Source organism: Cupressus sempervirens, chromosome 10 (genome assembly GCF_028749045.1).
Source record: "Cupressus sempervirens isolate cs-2001-9-10 chromosome 10, ASM2874904v1, whole genome shotgun sequence".
Taxonomy (NCBI): Eukaryota; Viridiplantae; Streptophyta; class Pinopsida; order Cupressales; family Cupressaceae; genus Cupressus; species Cupressus sempervirens.
Genome location: NC_143127.1, coordinates 817,106,734 through 817,126,988, shown reverse-complemented (window position 1 = coordinate 817,126,988; position 20,255 = coordinate 817,106,734).

The following is a 20,255-nucleotide window of genomic DNA, read 5'->3' as shown; positions in this document are numbered from 1 at the left end:
TACCAGGTGCTTACGCGGGTCGGGAAGGCACCGGGGAGATTTGAACCCATGACCAGGCCAAAACCAGGCTTTGATACCAATTGTTGGGCCCATTTGCCATTGCACCAAAAGCCATGACTGTTAGTGAACATGGAACACCACATAATTAACCACCTGTGGGCAGGGGAGCGCATCGCATCACCCAACAATAACCCACCTCACTCCAAAGGAGTTAAAGTCATAATTACAATTCACTAACATCATCATAATAAAAGTGTTTTTTCTGAGATCTCCATTTATCATACTCGATATGATGGCGGCCATCTAGAGGTAAGGTCTCGTAAGACTCCCAAATGAATTTATGATCACTTGAACAAGCCACATTCGAAGCCCAATCAACTAAATAGTTGGCTTCTCTAAAGTTATGAGATATAATGCAAGTTTGGAAAGAATTTATAATGTTAATAGCCTTGGAAATAATATTACTGATAGTCCACGATGTTGAGTAATTTTATTTAAACAATTAATGATATTGAGGGAGTCACCTTCAACCCATATGTTCTTCAAATTCATACCTTTGGCGTAGATAAGACCATGAAGAGTAGCATAAGCTTTAGCAACATGATTAGTTTGTCTCCCTAATGGTATTTACATGCCTCCCACAAAGTCTCCATTAGAATTTCTAATAACAACTTTGCAACCTGTATTACCCGGGTTCCCTTTTGACACCCCGTAAAAATTTATCCTAAACCAATTCACTGGAGGAAAATCCCATCTAGCATTATCTCTTGGGTTAGGATCCTTAATATTCATACCCAAACTCCTTATATTTCAACTATTAATCACCCCTTCTTCCCACTCATTACAAGGTTGTTGTCCAGAACCACAAATTTTAATGTTTTCAATCATAAAGACCTTAATTTTATAGAATACCTAAGCAAGACTGGAATCCACCCCTCTAAAGATCCTATCATTACGCTCCTTCCAAATGCCCCAACATAGATAAAGAAGGATAAAGTCCCACAATTTAATAATCAAAGCATTCTTGGAAGGAGCCTTCCAACTAGAAAAGAACAGCTAGATGGTAGCATGGAAAACCCAATCCACACTCATTAAGCTCCAAAATTTATCCCAAACCTTCTTGGTAAAGGGACAAAGTAGCATAATATGATCCACCAATTCCCTATCATTCTTATAAAGAACACATTGATTAACAATGATGAAACCTCTCTTCTTAAGATTGTTAAGAGTTAGAATTTTATTTTGTAGAAGGATCCAAAAGAAGATATTAACTTTGGGAGTCAAACTTTTCACCCAAGCCATAGCCCAACAAGGTTCATCATGATCATCAAAAGAGTTAGCAAAGGCAGAAGCAATAGAGTACATACCACTAAGTTTAGAAAGAACACATTCAAACACTTACCAAGCTCAATCAAGTTATGTTCCACCCTATGAAGATTCACCCACAAATCATCCTTCCAATAATCACTCACAAAAGTTCCATACTGATTCTTGCACTACTTCATATACCTATTCCACCTTGGATTAGCACAAAGAGGGTGATCCAAGATCCAAATGTCTTCCCAAAAAAGAACTTTCCTACCATTTCCCACCTTCCATTTAACCCCTTTCCTTAAAATATGTTTAAATTTTTGAGCATTCTTTCAGATTAGAGAACCCCCCTGATCAACATCAGTAGAAAGGAAATATTGAAAATCAAAGTGATCCCTATTATATTTTTCAACCCAAATATTCCTCCATTTCCTCTCTTCCTTGTGCCATCTCCATAGTAATTTAGCCAGTAAGAGTTCATTCATTGTTGAAATCCTTCGCAAACCAAGCCCTCCCTTCCCCCAAGGTATACAAACATTCTCCCAAGCAATAAGAGAGAGTCTTTTTTTAGTCTCTGTCCGAGTCCATGAGAAAGTCTTCTAAATTTTCTCAATAGCAAGGGCAAACTTTCTCAAAATTTTGAAAACACTCAAGGCATAAAGCATGACACTTTGAAGGATAGACTTCAAAATAATAACCTTACCAGCTTGACTAAGGAGAGAGCCTTTCCAACTAGAAAGTTTCAAGTGGATTTTATCAATCAGCGAGTTCCAAAAGCAGTCAGGAGGAGTTAAGCCCAAAGGTAAACCCAAATAGGTTCTAGGCAGAGAACCACTCTCACAGCCAATAATCTTTTTGATCTTATTTTGTCTAGCCTCACTAACATTGATAAAGTAAATCACACTTTTACTCCAGTTAATGATTTGACTAGTGGCCATTCCATAGTTACTCAAAGCCTTCTTAATGTTCCTAGCATTCCTCACCGAAGCCTCCCCCATAACAATAAAATCATCAAAAAATTGTTGAGGTGAACACACAAGGGTAGAAGATGAAGGATTCATGCCCACAAAGTCCCCTTTCACCACCATATTATTCACAAATCTTCCCAAGCATTCAGCCAGGATAACAAAAAGAATAGGAGAGATCGGATCCCCTTGTCTAAGACCCCTTGAAGCTTTAAAGAAGGAAGTAGGGGATCCATTAACAAGCACCGAGAAAGAGACCAAAGAAACTAACATGAAGATAAGATCTTGAAATCTCTTATTAAAGACAAACACTTCCAAACCCCTAAGGAGGAAATTATAGTCAACTCTGTCATAAGCTTTTGAGAGATCAAGCTTAAGAAGAAACCCTTCCTTCTTTGACACCACAAGAGAATGAATATTTTCATGAACTGAGATAATGGAATCCAAGATCTGTCTACCCAGTACAAACCCATTTTGCTGCCTTGAGATGATATCCAGAAGAAGGGAAAGAATTTTGAGAGTAAGAACTTTAGAGATAATCTTATAAAAATAATTACACAAATTGATAGGCCTAAACTGATCCATTCTATCAGCTCCCAACTTCTTTGAAATAAGGGCAATAAAGGTCCCATTTAACTCTCTTAAGATATTTCTAGTGCCAAAAAATTCCTTCACACCATTACAAACATCAGCACCAATGATATTCCAGTATTAATGAAAGAACAAAAGAGGAAACCCATTAGGACCAAGGGCTTTGTCACCCTCAAAAGAGAAAATAGCCTTAGAAATCTCATCCAAAGAAGGAATGGAAATAAGGGACAAATTTTGGGCCTCAGAAATACAAGAAGGAATGCACTCCAGGAACATATTCTACTTATCCAAATTCAAATTAGGGTCACCTTGTAGCAATCTACTAAAGAACTCCACAGCCTCCCTTTTGATAATCTCTTCATTATCAGTCAAACCTTCATCCATATTAAGTCTAGAAATTCTATTATCCATTCTATGATTTAAGGTAGTCAAATGAAAGAACTTGGTGTTACAATCTCCTTCCTTCAAAAAGACCTTTCTAGAATGCTACCTCCAAAACATCTCCTCTTTGGTAATAAGATCATGAAGTTCAACCAGTTTGCTGCTCTCCTCTTCCCTTGAGACCACCTCATAACCATCAGTTTGAATCCTATCTTGAATATCTTTGAGTTCCTCCAAAATATTTTTTTTATTCTCAAAAATTTTTCCAAAGGTATGTTTATTCCATATCTTAATATTTTTCTTAACATTTTTCAATTTGGCAGCCACTCTAAACATTGTTGTACCTTCCACTTTAATATCCCACCACTCCTAAATGAGGTTCTCCAAATTCAGATGAAGAGTCCACATTATTTCAAATCTTAAGGGAAAATTCTTATGAAAATTAATTTTATTAGCAACAAGAAAAATAGGGTAATGATCGGATCCCACACAAACTTGAGCATCAAGTGCATATTTATAATTCAGAAACCAATCATTACTAATAAGAGCACGATCCAACCTTACCTAAATAAGATCATTTCCAACTCTTCCATTTGTCCCTATATACTCAATCCCATGTAAATCAAGATCATGGAGAATATGAAGATTAGTAAGGTTCATTAAATCTAATCTATTATCCAAATTGGTCTGACTACCTCCCCATTTTTCAGAATCCTTTAAAGGGGTATTGAAGTCCCCCATCACCAACCAATTATCCTTAGCAAAAAGCTTTCTCTGGTTAGAAATCTCTTCCCACAATGCCTTCCTCCCCCATTTGGAATTAGGGACATAAATATTAGTAAGGACCCAACTAAATTTGTCTTTTGAATTAAAAAATCGAACATTCATCATATTTCTACTTTGAGAAATGAGTTCCTCCTGAATCCATTTATTAAACCAAAAAACTGCCATACCTATGAAGAATGATCATGTAGAGAATGGACAGGAGGGTCAAATTGAGCCCTTGCCACAAATGGAGAAGTATCTGCTTCATCAAAGAGAAGGTGTAGATCATCAAGATGTCCCCCAAGTTTTCTATGTGGGACTCCACAAATAAACCTTTGATGTCTGTCAAGAAGTCATCTGCAGAAGCTAGTGCTAGAAGATGAAGTGTACCTTGCTATGCTAAAGGACATGAATCAATCACTATGGAAATGGATGAAGTATTCACCTCAACAAAGAGAAGACAAAAATCATCGATGATGTCTCCTACATCATTAATGTGAGACTCTGCGAATAGCCTTGCAATGTATGGAAGGAAGTTGTCCCATGAAGTTGAAGTAGGAAGACATGGTGTTTCCTACTACACTAAATTAGAAGCATCTATGGCTAGAACTAGATCAGTAGTAGTAGCAACATGAGCATTTGGAGGTGTGATCTCATCTGGAGAGGATGCAACTGCAACTAGAGGTAAAAGATCTTTTGGGGATGGAGGAATGTGTGGATCTCCATACTGCTCCCAAAGATAGATCCAATAATCATATAAATTAGATGACTTCATGTCATCAAGTGAATCCATAACCTCCATATCTATATAGAGAAAGACTGTACGACAAATGGGAGAACTAGTGTCACCATCGTATGAAAGTCTTTTTGCATATGACAATGCATTATGTTGACTAAGATAAGTGATAACCAATTAACTCCATTGCTGATAGTTTTGTGGTGTCAAAGTAAGTAAATCTTCCTTATCCATGATGTACTAGTCAATGTACCCCCCAAAATGCAAAAAGAATCAAAGAAACCCCCCCAAATGTATGATTCAGACACTATATAGGTAGTGCATGTACAATAGCCAATTTAGGGCCTATTTTTGAAAGTGGTATTTTTTTCCATAGAACCTATAATTTGATTGTAGATCTAGAAAGTAGACAAAAAAGTGCACTTTCAAAAAAATACAACCTGATTATGTGTCCAAATGAGGCCGTACTAAGCATTTGAAGTGGCAAAAATTAGGATTTGTGAGTTGTAGAAAAATTCAAGAACAAAGATCTCAAACCACCTGCATGAATGTGTAGATCATAAAATTCTACCACAAAACAAAAAAATTTCTTGCAAAAAGGAGTCTGTATGAGGGAGATATCATTGTTTGAAACTCAAGCACAAGCACAACAGTAGACCGAAAAGAGTATGATCAGAATGATGATATAATATTCATTCAATATGTAAGTACACTACGAGTACCTATATATAAAGGCCTCTGGAATGCTTCTAGAATGCATAGAAGTCAACAACATGATAAGTCATACAACCAAGAACATGTCCACGAGATATAGGTTATCCTCCATTAAGCACAGGAATAAGTGTGATGATGAGAGGATAAGCCTATAATGGTGTAGCACACAAAATAATGTTGTAGACACCATGTGCTAAATTAGGAGTGTGAATAACTATATTGTCTACATGACAACTCAGTTAATTATGCAAACTCCAATGTTGTAGACACCATGTGCTAAATTAGAGTTGCTTACTCTAGTTATCAACATGATAACTCATGAGAGTATGCAAACTCCTAAGTGTCTCACCTAAGAAATAATAAAATAATGCATTTACCTAAGTAAACTTAAGTAAAGTGTAAATAGTAAATACATATTTACACCAATAATAGGCAATCACATCTAAATCCTTTTGCCTAATACTCTCCTCTTCTTGTGTAACTAGATTTCATAATACTCATGTAAGTAGTTCTCCTTTAACTTAATCTCCATGGCTTTCCAAGAATCTATATGCTTCTTTCCTTCCTTTTTTCTCTCTAATTACAAGAACTTCCACCAAGTTAAGGTTGAACCCCTCATTTTGGACTTGGCTACCTTGACCTTTTGTTCTTCTATGATTTATTTCACACTCAAAATGGTTCTCACTCCCTTCTATCCATTCCATTACTAGTTCTAGCTCCATCTTGTCACTAAACAATGGAACTCCTTCTAATGCTTTTCCACCAAAGACCTTGATTTCCTTAAGGAAGGGCTCTTCTTGTATTGGTGAGTCTAGTTTAGGTACTTCATTTGCAATGTCTACAACCTTTCCCTTTCCAACATCATCTTCCCATTTTTCATTTGCCTTATCAACTTTTTGTACCACTTCCTCTAGTTTTCTCTACATAACTTCTAGAGCCTCCTTAAGGAGCCTATTCTCATCTTTTTGTTCTATTACCTCCTTTTCCAACTCAACATTGGTCACCATGGTTGTTTCACCCACTAACTCTGACATATACAATGTCCTAGTCCAAACTTTTTAGGTCTCTAATACCAATTTGATGGGGAGATTCCAAGAAGAACCATATTGGGGTTCACATTTGGACCCTCTTCTTCTAGGTATGTACTATGACCAATTGCTAGTCCCCCTAGAGTTCACTCTAGTCACCCTCTACCTTAGGAGAATCAAACCTATTCTCCTACTCATAAGAATCTCTCCACCAATTCACCTATTTAGCAAGTCTTATTGGTGTTATACCCTCAAAACCAATCAAAGACCACTCTTCTCCACTTATGCACTCCCGTTGATGGATGGACATCCAACATCTTTATTTCCACCATTCTTGACCTTGTTAAAACTCACTCCACTTCTTAGTTCCTATTGGATCTCTTCAATCCCTATAAAATAGGGCTAGTAGATCTAGTAGATAATTTGGCATCCAAATGCAACTTTGGTTGGATTACTCTAACACTTCCTTAAGAACCCCATCAACTAACTACCATTCCAAAAACCTTTTGGTAAATCTATGAGATTTTTTTGGTCCTAGTTTCCCTAGGTGTTTGTATAGTCCTTTGGCCATAATGACAAAAATCCAAGGGTGGAAAAAACTACAAGGTCTTACCTTTATTCTTATATAATATGACTTCAACAACTATAGATTTCACTTCCTTAGTATCCCTCATGAAATTTCAACACCTTGGCATCAAATTCACTCAGCTACTAATTCATCCACCCATGTATTAATTGATTGTAGTGCTTATTGCTCCTAGCCAGGTATTGGATACCTCCTAGGGTAAGATGTTAAAAATATAAAACCATACTTTTAGGCATCCAAAATAGGTATATAAAATGTGCATAGAGTGCCCTTCCCTTTCCCAATAGATCATGATGGTCCCACAATGGGATTTTATGGAAAAGACATTTTTGTCTTCCTCATTCTAGACAAACCGGTGAACTAGCCAAAGAAGAAATATTTTTGAAACACACACAAATGGAAAAAAAAAATGGACCTAATTAAACACACAAATAAATAAAATGAACTACTCTAAGCATCTACCATCTACAATACTATTGATCAATTCATCAAAGTTGAGATGTCTAACTTGCAAGCAAGACTGTGATGAATTTGCAACAAAATTGGTTTTCTCTTATTGTTCAAATTCACCAAAATGACTATCCAACCCCTTGATCAGGTCATGGATGTATTAATATACTCCAATTTCTTGATTTCCAATTGCTAGAACTTCTCCATAACCACTTTTGGGTCATTTTCAAGAAATGTTGTCAATGACAACTTGACAACTTTTTACATGTTGCTTCCTATTTTGCCTTGGACCTCCCAAATTGATGTATTTTGGTCAAATTATACCCCCTAACACATTTTCACATGTCTTATTCCTTAACTTATCATTTTGAGGCTCCAAATCCCAAATTGCTTGCATAATTGCAACTTAGCAACTTTTGGCAATGTTAGCAATTTTGTGTCAAAACTTGACAACTTACATCCAACCCACCTACTTGACATCCCAAACACCTGAACACATCATTAGGATCCTAAATCCTTTATTATTCACTAGTGTCTTGGCTAGAGCCACTACATGCCAAAATTAACCTAGGAAAGCTAGGGTTTCAAATGGCCTACTCTAGGCATTTGTGCACCTAGTAAAACTAGGGTTTCAAATGGCCTACTCTAAGTGTTCCTGTACCACACACACACACACACACATACACACACATAGATGCACATATATATAAAGAGAGAGAAGTTCAAGTATAATTTTAATAATTGCACTATGCTTAGATACATAAGCCAACCTAAAAATTTCTAGAAGTTGTGTATTCAACAATTGGAATCATTATACATGCCATTGACTAGAAAAAACTCTAAACAACCAAATAAAGTTACTTTCTTTGTAATTAATACCCAAATAGGTAAATTATAAATACCATCTTTGTACATATTGATGCACACAGCTATGACACTGGCCTTGGAGGTCCATTTATAGATTTTAGTGGACCATGTACTTGATTTTTAAGAATTTCCTCATATGTAATATGAATGGACACACATTCAATTTTTTAGGCCACATGAGTTATTTCAAAAGAAATATTAAAGCCTCCTTCTATAAGGGACATTATAAAACTAAAGTGTATTTAGTAGGTTTGAATTTGTAGTTGTTAACGTCAATATGAACACTTCATCTTTAGGCAATAGTGTTAGCATTAGTTTCATTTTATATTATTTCTGATAAGTCTAGTAGAGTAGTTCTTCAATCATACTTATCTTGTTAAATGGAAGCAATGAAAAATAAAAAGAGATAACTAGTGACACAACTAAAATCAATATGGGCCTCTATAGTCACCACTATGATCAGCGTAATAAAAGTGCCATATAGAACTTTTATCACAATTTTGTGTACCCCGTGAGATTCTAACTTTACTTGGATTTTATCACATAATTATTCAAGAGCTTCATCTAAGGCCTCTAGCTCCACATAAATTTGGTTTCTAACTAAAATATTTTCCATATACGAAACAAAACCTTGGTGAGAATTAGAACAACACGTACTCCATCTATTAAAAATTTAGGCATAAGAAGTTAATACTTTATTTACAAAATACAATTAACCTATTTTAACTTTTAAGAATGAAGTATACTAGGATTAGTTTTGTTCCCATCAAGGTCCATGAGGCCTAAAGTATCATCATTTTTCATTATCATTTGGTCCTTCTAGGCCAACAATAAAAGTAGCCCCTAGGGGACCAAAAGGGAGAACTTTGAAGCACATGACTGATGCAAAAAATGAACCTTGCATAAAGTATCAAACATAATTCAAATGATAAATCATTTAAATTAAACTTGCAATGTCCAACATGAAAAGCATCTTGAAGTAGTTTATCAGACTATAAATATCATCTATAAGTACTAAATCTCCTTGGAGGAACCTATTGCTACAAGGAAGGCAATTGAAAGACTGGTACTCTACCCCCGAACATTACAATCACCATTTACAGAGTTTTTTTGTGCAACACCTTGGTTGGAAAATTCTTTATCAATTGGCTATGAGACAAATTAGGGTGGAAGAAAGTGTATGGAATGACACTCATGCTCATCTTGATTTTCTCCACAACTTCTAGTCTCTCATTTGGGCACAAAACCAATTCTGTAATGACAACTCTTTGCTTCTTTGGATTATGGATAGGGTTTTGTATTGAAGGAGGTTATCCTCTCTCAACCACAATCGTGTATGTGGAGTTTTTATTGCAACTTTATTCACCATGCAAGAGTTTGGAATCATCACAAGCAGTGTCACCTCCATTATAATCTCAATAGCATTCAAGATAAAGTTTAGAGATCTGACATACAAACATGATCCTAAGGGCTCAACCATGGTTCAGTCGATTTTTTTTAGGAGGATAAATCTCATGTTTGGAGCCATTCCCCATGACCTACTATGCAATGAACCTCGATTAATATAAACCCATGAAAAGCACAATTGCAAATTTGATAAATTCTAATAAATATGTCAAGATAAAAGAATAAATCAAACATAATATATGAATAACTATATATATATATATATATATATATATATATATATATATATATATATATATATATATATATATATATATATATATATATATATATATATATATATATATAAACAATAATACCTAATAATACGAATAATAATATTGAATATATTATTAAAATATCATCTAAATATATAATAATAGTAATTATTATTTTGTTTTTATCAAAAAAAAGGCAAATGCCCATCCCTATTCAACTGCAGGCATGGGGGAAAAAGGACAAGGTCAAGAAAACCCTTGGTATAGCAAGGGACCTAAGTCCTGTATATTACTTACATCTTCCCTTAGTACAAACTTTAGAAGGGTATTCCCTACTTTACATAATTTCCAGGTTATACCTTCCTTAATATTCCAACTAAACAAAAGTCTGGATGATCTTGAGTTTTGCATCCTTTCTCTTCTCTATTTTAGTTCCTCACTTTGATGTTTCTGACAATCTTTGTATACTTTAACTGCATTGTTTGTTAGTCATAAATAGAACATTCTAAACCACATCATCCTTGTTAGTTTAAATCAATAAACATCTATTATGCTTGTAGGTATTTCATGAGTTTAAATTAAGTTCTCTTTATAAATTGCCTTAAGTACTACTTTCACTTCACAAAATAGTATTTTAAGTATGTGTATCCTACCCTGGAGGATAATTGTAAGGGGATGTCAATGAGGACCTGTAGAGAATACATACTGACTACTAGGGTTCTATAGGGTCTAAAACCTGGGGATTAGATTCATGATTGTCTTTGTTTATTGTTTCTTGTAGTATTTTCATTGATAACTTTCTTAGCTTCCTTCTTGGGGTGTTGTTTTACTTACTTCTTGATTTAGGTTATATAAGTTTTTTTTGTTTAAATGTGCTGACAACAGTTTTGGCTAGTCAAAATTTTTGATGTCTATTTTACTATTGAAGGTATACTTGATTTCTGCCTAATTAAGTTTACTTTGGACTTGTCATTACAACTCTTATTTTTCAAAATTTTCTCATAATAAATACTGGTTGTTCTTACTTTTTATGTTTCTTTGTTCATAACAGTTATCTTTTTTCTTAACATTATTTTTATTTTTAAAATGGTTGATTGTTAGATTCATACATAATGCACAATTAATTGAAGTTCTTCTACAATTTTCAATAATCATACTTCATTATTGATATAGATAGTTTTTAACTAAAAGATTGGATTGGAAGTTGACCAAGTTATATGGATTCATCAGCCTGTCTATCATGAGTTTACGTTATTTAAGCATTGAAGTGGATTAATCAGAGTATGCCTAATCTCAGAGGATATACCTGTCTGATCATATAGCATATAGTTTAGTTGTCACCTTGCCTTTATTATTATACAGTAGTGCATTCTTATTGTGTGATGATTTAATTAGACAAAATTCCAACTCATCAAAATTTGACGCAAAAAATGAATTTATACATACCTTTGAAATCATTGAAACATTAGTTTTGAAAGAAGTTACTAATTCATTTATATCTGGTATTTACATAATACATATCGATCTGAATGATCGATTGGTGTACTTTGGCTAAGCCCGATACTATACAGGGTTACGTTATCGGCAAAGAACCTAGCTAGACATGAGCTACGTAAAAGATGGCTACATGCTGGAGGAGAGAAAAAATAGCATGCCTAGCCATTGTAGCTAGACCACTTAACCGAGATAGAGGGAAGGAAAGGAAAGACAAAACTACAACAAAAAATAACTAAACAACCAAAGGATACAAACATAATAGATGAAAACATAATCTAACCACCATATATAAACATAAGCAGACCAAAACACTAAACAGAGCCATATGAAGATTAAAAGATGAAGTCAATCCTCCTCGCGCTTCCAGAAGACCATGATAAGGTCGTCCAAGTCCTCCACATTTATCAACGATGATTCTGGGGGAAGAACGAAAGTCTTCTTTTCCTTACTAGATCTATTCATGTTTGGCAGAGAGAAATCAAGATTGGATAAATGATCAAAGCCCACATCTGGAGCAATGTAGGAGTTAAACATGTTCAGGTAGTGGATGATCCATTCTTTTCCCTGGTCCAAGATAATACCCCTCCAGCAAAGCAAGAAATTGATGTTGGAAACCATCTTTGGCCATATACAATTAAAAAAATCCTTATACTTAATGAAGAGAATAGGGCGACGACGCACATTGGTTAGAGTCAGACTGCCTAGAGGATATGGCATATAAATTTTAGGAAGAGAGATCTACATGTGATGGTCAATGCTCAAAACCACCTCCTCAATGCCGCCTAGCCAAATCAGGTCAGAAACATTATAGCATAGACGTATAATATCCCATGAGTGAACCTGAGCCCTAACTGAACATCCAATGATGGAACCAATTATGGAACTACGTGTCTACTAGGTAAAATCATATGCGAAGGTTTGTTCCCTTAGAACCCTACTCATAGCTACCCTAAACATGTCGTCAATAGGGTTAAGGATATAATTCCACCTTTCAAGTTTGACATTGCCCATGAAATCCATGGTTCTATTTTCAAATGCATGGTAAAGGGAAAGAGGAGACCCCATGGAGACCCACTCAAAGAAGGGAAAATAGGCAAGACTGATGAGTTGGGGAGACAGGTCTTCTAAGAGGGAGATGAGTTAAAAAGAGATGAACACTTTCGAGAGAAGCCTAGAAAGTTCTAGAATATCAATTATTTCTGTCGAGTATGAGTGTCAAGTTTGATTAATGATGGCTTCCACAACTTTAGAAGTAGGTGTAAGAGTAATGATTGAGAGCTTAAGTAAGACAAAGGTGATGAAACCTTGGCTTGAAATCACGTGGTCTTAAAATTCATATAAGTATTGGGCAATGAAGTAGCAAAATGTTAAGGGTTATATGATGGTTGTAGTTACTATCTCGAGAGCTTTATAATTTGCATATATGATTCTTAATTACTAATAATGGTGTCCACCTCTTACTAAGATAGAAGCTAAAGTTGAGGTGTATATTATTAGTGTTATACTAGCCTCCTGTAAACGTGATCTAAGTTTCTAGAAAGTTTTTCAACTTTATTGTTTCAATTTGATAGTTTGCCTAATCTTAGTGTTGAAGATTGTATTATTATCCCCTTCTACTTCTCTATTGGTGAGGGAATCAACGAGCTTGTTACCTTCCTAATATATATGTTGAATTTTAAGTTCATCAGTTTTATCTAAGAGAGGGATGACATTCTCAAGTAGTGAATTAAGTTTCCAATGAGGAGTGATTTTTTTTCTAATTTCATTTAGGATTATTTGGGAATCTCCTTCGATGACTAGTTTCTTGATACCTAGGTACAATCCTAGATTTAAACCATGTATCAACGCTTCTAGCTCCGCAATGTTATTGGTTTTTACTTCCAAGCATTTAGATCTCCTTAATAGCCATTTTTCTTGGTTGGAAATGATAATGCATCCAAACCCTACTTTCCCAAGATTTCCTCTAGCAGCACCATCAAAATTTAGCTTAGCCCATCTTGGGGGGGGGGATTTGACCATTTGCATTATTTCCTAGATAGCTTTCTATCTTTCATGTATATGAGTGGATGATTAATAAGGTTCATCTAATTCTTCCTCAGTTTAGCATCCTAGTCCCCAAATGTGCCTTCTTCCTTATATACATTTCTTAAATTGTTGTTCATGGTTTCTATGATACTAGCTTCTATTTTGTTCATAAGAGACTCTTTTGACATATCCTTATTGAGAAAGATTTGTCTGTTTCTTTCTTTCCATATCTCCCACATTAGGATGGAAGGAGAAATTTTTCATATATTTTCATATATTTTGGACTGAAATGTTTTGCGCTAGCTAATAAAAAATTATCCCAGATTCTTGGGGAATGCTATTTTCCAGTTGAGTTTTTGGCATAAATCTTTCCAACATGATCTGGCAAAGGGGCATTGATAAAGAAGATGATTCATTGTCTCCTCATTTTTTTCACACAAGATGCATCTGGATGGCCCTTCAAAACCCAATTTTGCAAATCTATCTCTTATTATTATTCTATATTGTGATGCAGCCCAAAGAAAAATACCATCTTTAGGGAGACAACCTCTATCCCATAAAAGGTTTAGGGGAATTTTTGTTTTGTCCCATCTTTGAGAATTTATGATGGCTTCATAAACTTTATGGACCTTATATTTCCCATCTTTTGATGCTCCCCATATCAGATGGTCTTGCCTTTCCTTGTATTTTGTTGGTCTATTTTTAATAAAGTTGAGATATATTTGTTTCTCTTATGGGGAGAAGGTCGAGTTTTCTATGCTCTTCCATTCCCAATGCTCGTTTCTATTTTCCATATAATTGTTTACTTTCTTCTCCCATATATTTGATAAGTTGTTAATAATATTCATTAGAATTTGATAGCTAGTTGTGGGGGAGGCTGTCTGAAGAATCTTCCCATAATTGAGATTTTGCACCATTTCCTATATCCCATGTAAGATTCTTACTGATGAGGGTTTTGCAATGCATCATTAAGTTACAAGTTTGTTATCCTTTTGGGTGGGGGGGAGGGAGGTGTGGGGGGTTTTGACTTTGAAAAGAGATATTAGATCACTCATAAGGAGGTATTTAAGGAATAAAATTTTGGCCCATTTACTATCATGTTCTTGGTACATCCTCCATATTATTTTTCCTCCCAAGGCTTCATTTTTCCAATTTAGGTTTTTGATTCCTAATCCATTTAGGTTCTTGGGTTTGTAGATATTGTCCCATTTAATTAGTGCCTGTTTCTTCTTATCTAATAAACCACTCCAGAAGAAGCTTCTCATTTTCTTGTCTAATTTCTTTTTGGTTTCTTTAGGTAGTAGGAGACATGAAAATTGATATATTAGGATTGAAGAGAGAATGACTTTGATCTTAGTTGTTATTCCTAATTTTGGTAGTCATCTACATTTTTTGTTTTCTTGTCTAGTTTCTCAAGGGTTTATTCCCATAAGTTTTCTCTTCTTGTAGATTTATTCAGAGGGATGCCAAGATATTTACATGGGAAAGAGCCATTTTTGTACCTCATGTAGTTGTAGATTTAGGTTACAGTGTTTGTTAATGTATTGATGAAGAAAACTTCTAACTTATTAGTATTAACAATTTGTCTTGAGGCATGCATATAAATTTTAATTAATAGTTTGAGGTTTTTTGCTTCCTCAATTGAACTCTCACTTAGTAAAATAGTATCATTTTCAAATTGTCGATGGGTTATGATAGTGATTCCCTCGACTACTTTAACTCCTTTTATTTTCCCTTCCTCTTGAAGTTTTTTTATTGATCTACTAAATGCTTCTGACATGATGATAAAAAGAAATGGGGAGATGAGATCTCCTTGTCTAATTCCATGAGAAATGTTAAAAAAAGCTTCCAAGGTTTCAGTAATTAGGACTGATATTTTCAGTGTGGAGATATAATTGAAAATCAAGTTTGTCCATTGGTGAGAAAAAACAAAAGCTTCAAGTGTTTTACATAAGAATCTCTAGTCAACTTTGTCGTATGCTTTTTGAATGTCTAATTTCATCAACATAAAGACATATTCTCTAAGTTGAACTGAGTGTATCATTTCTTGGCTAGTGGTGATTCCATCCTAAATTGATCTTCTAGGGACGAATCTAGTCTATTCTTCTGAGATGATTTTTGGTAGGATCTTTTTTATTTAGTTTTCTAGGGATTTTGAGAGGATTTTATATATGGTATTGCAGAGGACTATTAGTTTATACCCCCCTAGTTCTTCATTGATTTCTTTCTTTGGTATTAGTATGAGAAAGGTGTTGGTTATCTTAGTTAGGATCGAGCCTAAGTTTAGAGTGGCTTCTATTGCTTTCCATAGATCTGATCCTAGAATGGGCCAATATTTTTGAAAGAAGAAAGCTTGGAAACCATCCAGTCTAGGAGATTTATCCAGATTCATGCTAAAAAGAGCCATTTTAACTTCTTCCAAGGTTATAGATTTATTGAGAGATTTGTTGTCTACATTGGTTAATAGTTTTGGAATGGATTGTAACATAGTGTTTTGTGCTGTTAGGTTTGAATGTTCATAGTTGTTGAGAGTATTTGTGAAATGTTTAACAAAAACCTCTTCTATTTGGGAGGGCTCTTCTATTTACATTCCCAATTCATTTTTAATGTTGGTAATTCTATTAATATTTCTATTATTTAGGATGTTGTTATTAAATAATTTTGAATTTTTGTTATCTTTTGTTAACAACTTTTCTCTTGATTTTTGTTTCTAGTAGACCTCTTCTTTAGATAGGATAAGTTCTTGTTTTGTTAGAAGCTCTTTTTCTTTTAGGTATCTTTCATTTTTCATTCCAAATCTTATTATTTCTTCACTTAGTTTCTCTAATTCTACATCACTATCCAGTTTGTCTTGGAAAATATTTTTATAGTGTGTTTTGTTCTATTTAAGGATTTCTTCTTTAAAATTTTTAAGTTTAGATATGAAGAAAAACATTTTCGATTCTTCAAAAACACTTTCTTCCCACCATAATTTATGTTTTTATTTCTTAAAATTTTTGGGGCTATCTTGTAGACACTCTTTTCCTTTCTGTGGTATATTGTGCATTCCTGATTCATCTATATTGAGTCCATAGATTGTTTCTTGATTACTAATTACTATTCCTTCTTGGGATTCTAGACTCTTGTCAATTTCAGTGCAGAGGTGTCTGATGTTTTTTGTTATTAGAGTTTCCTCCTCATTGTTTGTATTTAAGTATTATTTTCTCAATTCCTTGGGTTCTTCATTAGGTTTGGAGAGCTCTAGATTATGATTTTTTTGCAAGTCTTTTGTATTCTCTTGTATCATGTCAACTTCTTTTTCTTGGAATGTGCTCAATATATCCTAGCTATTATGAGGAGAAGGATTAATATAATTTAAGCTTTCTCTATTCTTTGTGTTTTACTCCTCTATTTTGTTTGAGGAATTTGGATATTCCTTGCTATTTTTCTAGAGGAGTGTGTGTACTTTTTCCCATATCTCATTCTGACCCACAATATCGTTATGAATCAAGATAAATTCATTTATCAATTGATTGTATGTTTTCATATTTTCTTTTATATCCTCAATTGAAATGTTATGTTCTACACATTTTCCACATATCTAGATCTTTTTTATTTCCTCCTCAGGCTTAAATTCTATGAGTATGAGGCACTTCTCTAGGTTTTGATTGCTTATTTCTGCCCTACTAACACCATTGACTTTTGATCCTTTTTCTAGGATTGGTTTTCTTGGGAGCTTATTATTTTTTTCTAAACCCTCAATATCCTCTCTATCTTGAATTTATCCTTCTTCTATGAGATTTTGTTCTTGAGTTATCATGCTCTATAATTTAGTCTCCTTTCTATTGAGTTGTTCCAATAGTTCACCTTCCTCTATGGTTACTTTTAAAGGATCCTCATAGTTTGTTTCATTATGATTTATGATTAGATTTCCAAGATTTTTGTTTCTTTTTATAGGTATATATTTGGGTTTTTATGGATCTGATGATTGTAGAATATTAACAAGAGATACATCTTTGTTTTGACCTTCAAATTTTTTATATTGAAGATCATAAATTGATTCATTTTTTATCATTCTAATTGATCCATTCACTTCATTTTTTGGATTTAGGTTAACTAGAATTTTTCTTAAGCTATAGTTATTTTTATCCACCTCTATCCCTATAAGATTTTCTATTGTCAAACCTAATCTTACCATAGTTTGGGAGTGCAATATTTCCATAGAAATGTTTTTGATAATTAACCATTTCAAAAAATTGAGATGTTGAATTGATGTGTCGGTAAAATTTGGTGTCCATTTAATAAAATTAATCAAGAAACCTTTAAAGATGCACATAGGGGTTTAGAGAGATTCCTTTCTAAATATTTCCCTATTATAATGAATATACACTAATATATGAGATGGGGGAAGCATACTTACATGTTCTAGTTTGAACATTTGAAACAAGTCCCCCAATCTTTCTTCTCTACATTCTGGAGCATCCCAATATGCATACAATCCTTTGTTTTGGTACTTGAGCCAGTTTACTTCCATAATGTCGTTACTGATGATAATGGTGGTTTTAGGTTATGGTTTGTTAGAGCTTGAGGTTGATCTAGACAAGGTTTTAGTGGACTGAAATAAGGTTTTTTGGTGCGAAAGGATATACAACTTAGGAGAGATGTGCATGGGTTTAGCGCTTTCTGCTAGTTTCTTGATAATGGGTTTTTGATGGACAATTTGATCCTAGATAGTTTTGGTTGAGGGTAGAATTATATTTGAGTTCAAGTGGTAAGATGAAGAAGTCCTCCATGATTTAGGGTTTATTCCTATAGGAATATTATTAGCTTTTGAAATTACTATAGGTTTTAGGGGGTCCAGATTATTTTTATGGGGGTGTCTAGATCTATTTTCTAGAGAAGATGGATGGATGTTGAGAAAGAGTCAGAGTGAAGAATGCCAAATCTATTAAGAGTGATTAAAGTTTTTGCCAGAAACAAACATATTACCTTGATTGTTTTTGGTAGTATAAACTTGGATACTTGGGCCGTTTTCTTATCCCTACCTAGTTTCGTGCTTTGTCTCTTGCATCTCTACTTTTTCACTTTCATTGGTTTCCTTTCCTAGTGCCTTAATATTTTGATCGATGCTTCTCTTGCACTTTTTCTTTGGTTTCTTCAATTCCAAGTTTATGTAGGAATTCAAATTCATCTGATGCTTTATCCTACCTTTCTATATTGGGGTCAAAGAAAGGTTCTACTTCTTCTTCTAAAAGTTCATTAATAACTTGCTTTCATAACTTTTCCTCTTCTTCTTCTTGTACTTGAATGGACAATTCTTTAATACTTTTTGTGACATTGTCATGGTACTCTTCCAATCCAAACTATTCCCAATGTATGATGCCCTTATCTTTATAGCCTTGTAAATTAGTTACGAAGGTTTCAGTCTCTAGTACTATAAGTAACTTGGACCATGATGATTCTTGAACTTTTTGTTGACTCTTCTCCGCTATTGCAAATGGATTTCTTCCATTCTATGGTGTCTGCTAGAATTTATGTTTGTATTTGTTAAAATCTTTGGGGCTATCTTGTAGACACTATTTTCCTTTTTACAGTGTATTTTTCATTTTTGATTCATTTGTATTGATTCCATAGATTGTTTCTTGATTACTAATTACTATTCCTTCATGGGATTTTGGACTCTTGTCAATTTCAGTGGAGAGGTGTCTAGTGTTTGTTATTCTCAAAGTTTCCTTCTCATTTTCTGTGTTTAGATATTATTTACTCAATTCCTTGGGTTCTTCATTAGGTGTTGAGAACTCTAGACTATGATTTTTTTGCAAGTCTTTTCATTCTCCTGTATCATATCAACTTCTTTTTCTTGGAATGTGCTCACTATATCCTAGCTATTCTAAGGAGAAAGATTAATATAATTTAAGTTTGCTATGTTCTCTATTTTTTACTTCTCAATTTTGTTTGAGGAATATGGATATTCCTTGTTGTCTTTGTTTAGTGGTGTGTGTGTGTGTGTGTGTGTGTATGATTTTTCCCATATCTCAATCAAATCCATGATATCATTATGAATTAGGATAAACACATTTATCAATTGATTATATGTTTACAAATTTTCTTTTATATCCCCAATTGAAATGTTATGTTCTACACATTTTCCACATATTTGGATCTTTTTTATTTCCTCCTCATTCTTAAAGCCTAGGAGTCTGAGGTACTTCCCCAAGTTTTGATTGCTTATTTCAGCACTACTAACATCATTGACTTTTAATCCTTTTTCTAGGATTGGTTCTCTTGGGAGCTTATTGTTTTTTCTAAACCCACAATATCCTCTCTATCTTTAATTTCTCCTTCTATGAGATTTCCTTCTTGAATTATCACGCTCTATAATTTAGTCTCCTTTCTATTGAGTTGTTCTAGACGTTCACCTTCCTCTATGGTTATTTTTAAAGGATCCTCATAGTTTTCTTCATTATGATTTATGATTAGATTTCCAAGATTTGTGTTTCTTTTTTATGGGTATAAATTTAGATTTTTATGGATTTGATAATTATGGATAATTAACAAGAGATATATCTTTGATTTGGCCTTCAAATTTTTCATATTCAAGATCATAAATTGATATGTTTTCTATAATTCTTATTGATCCATTCACATCATTTTTTGGATATAGGTTAACTAGAATTTTGCTTAAGCTATAGTTAT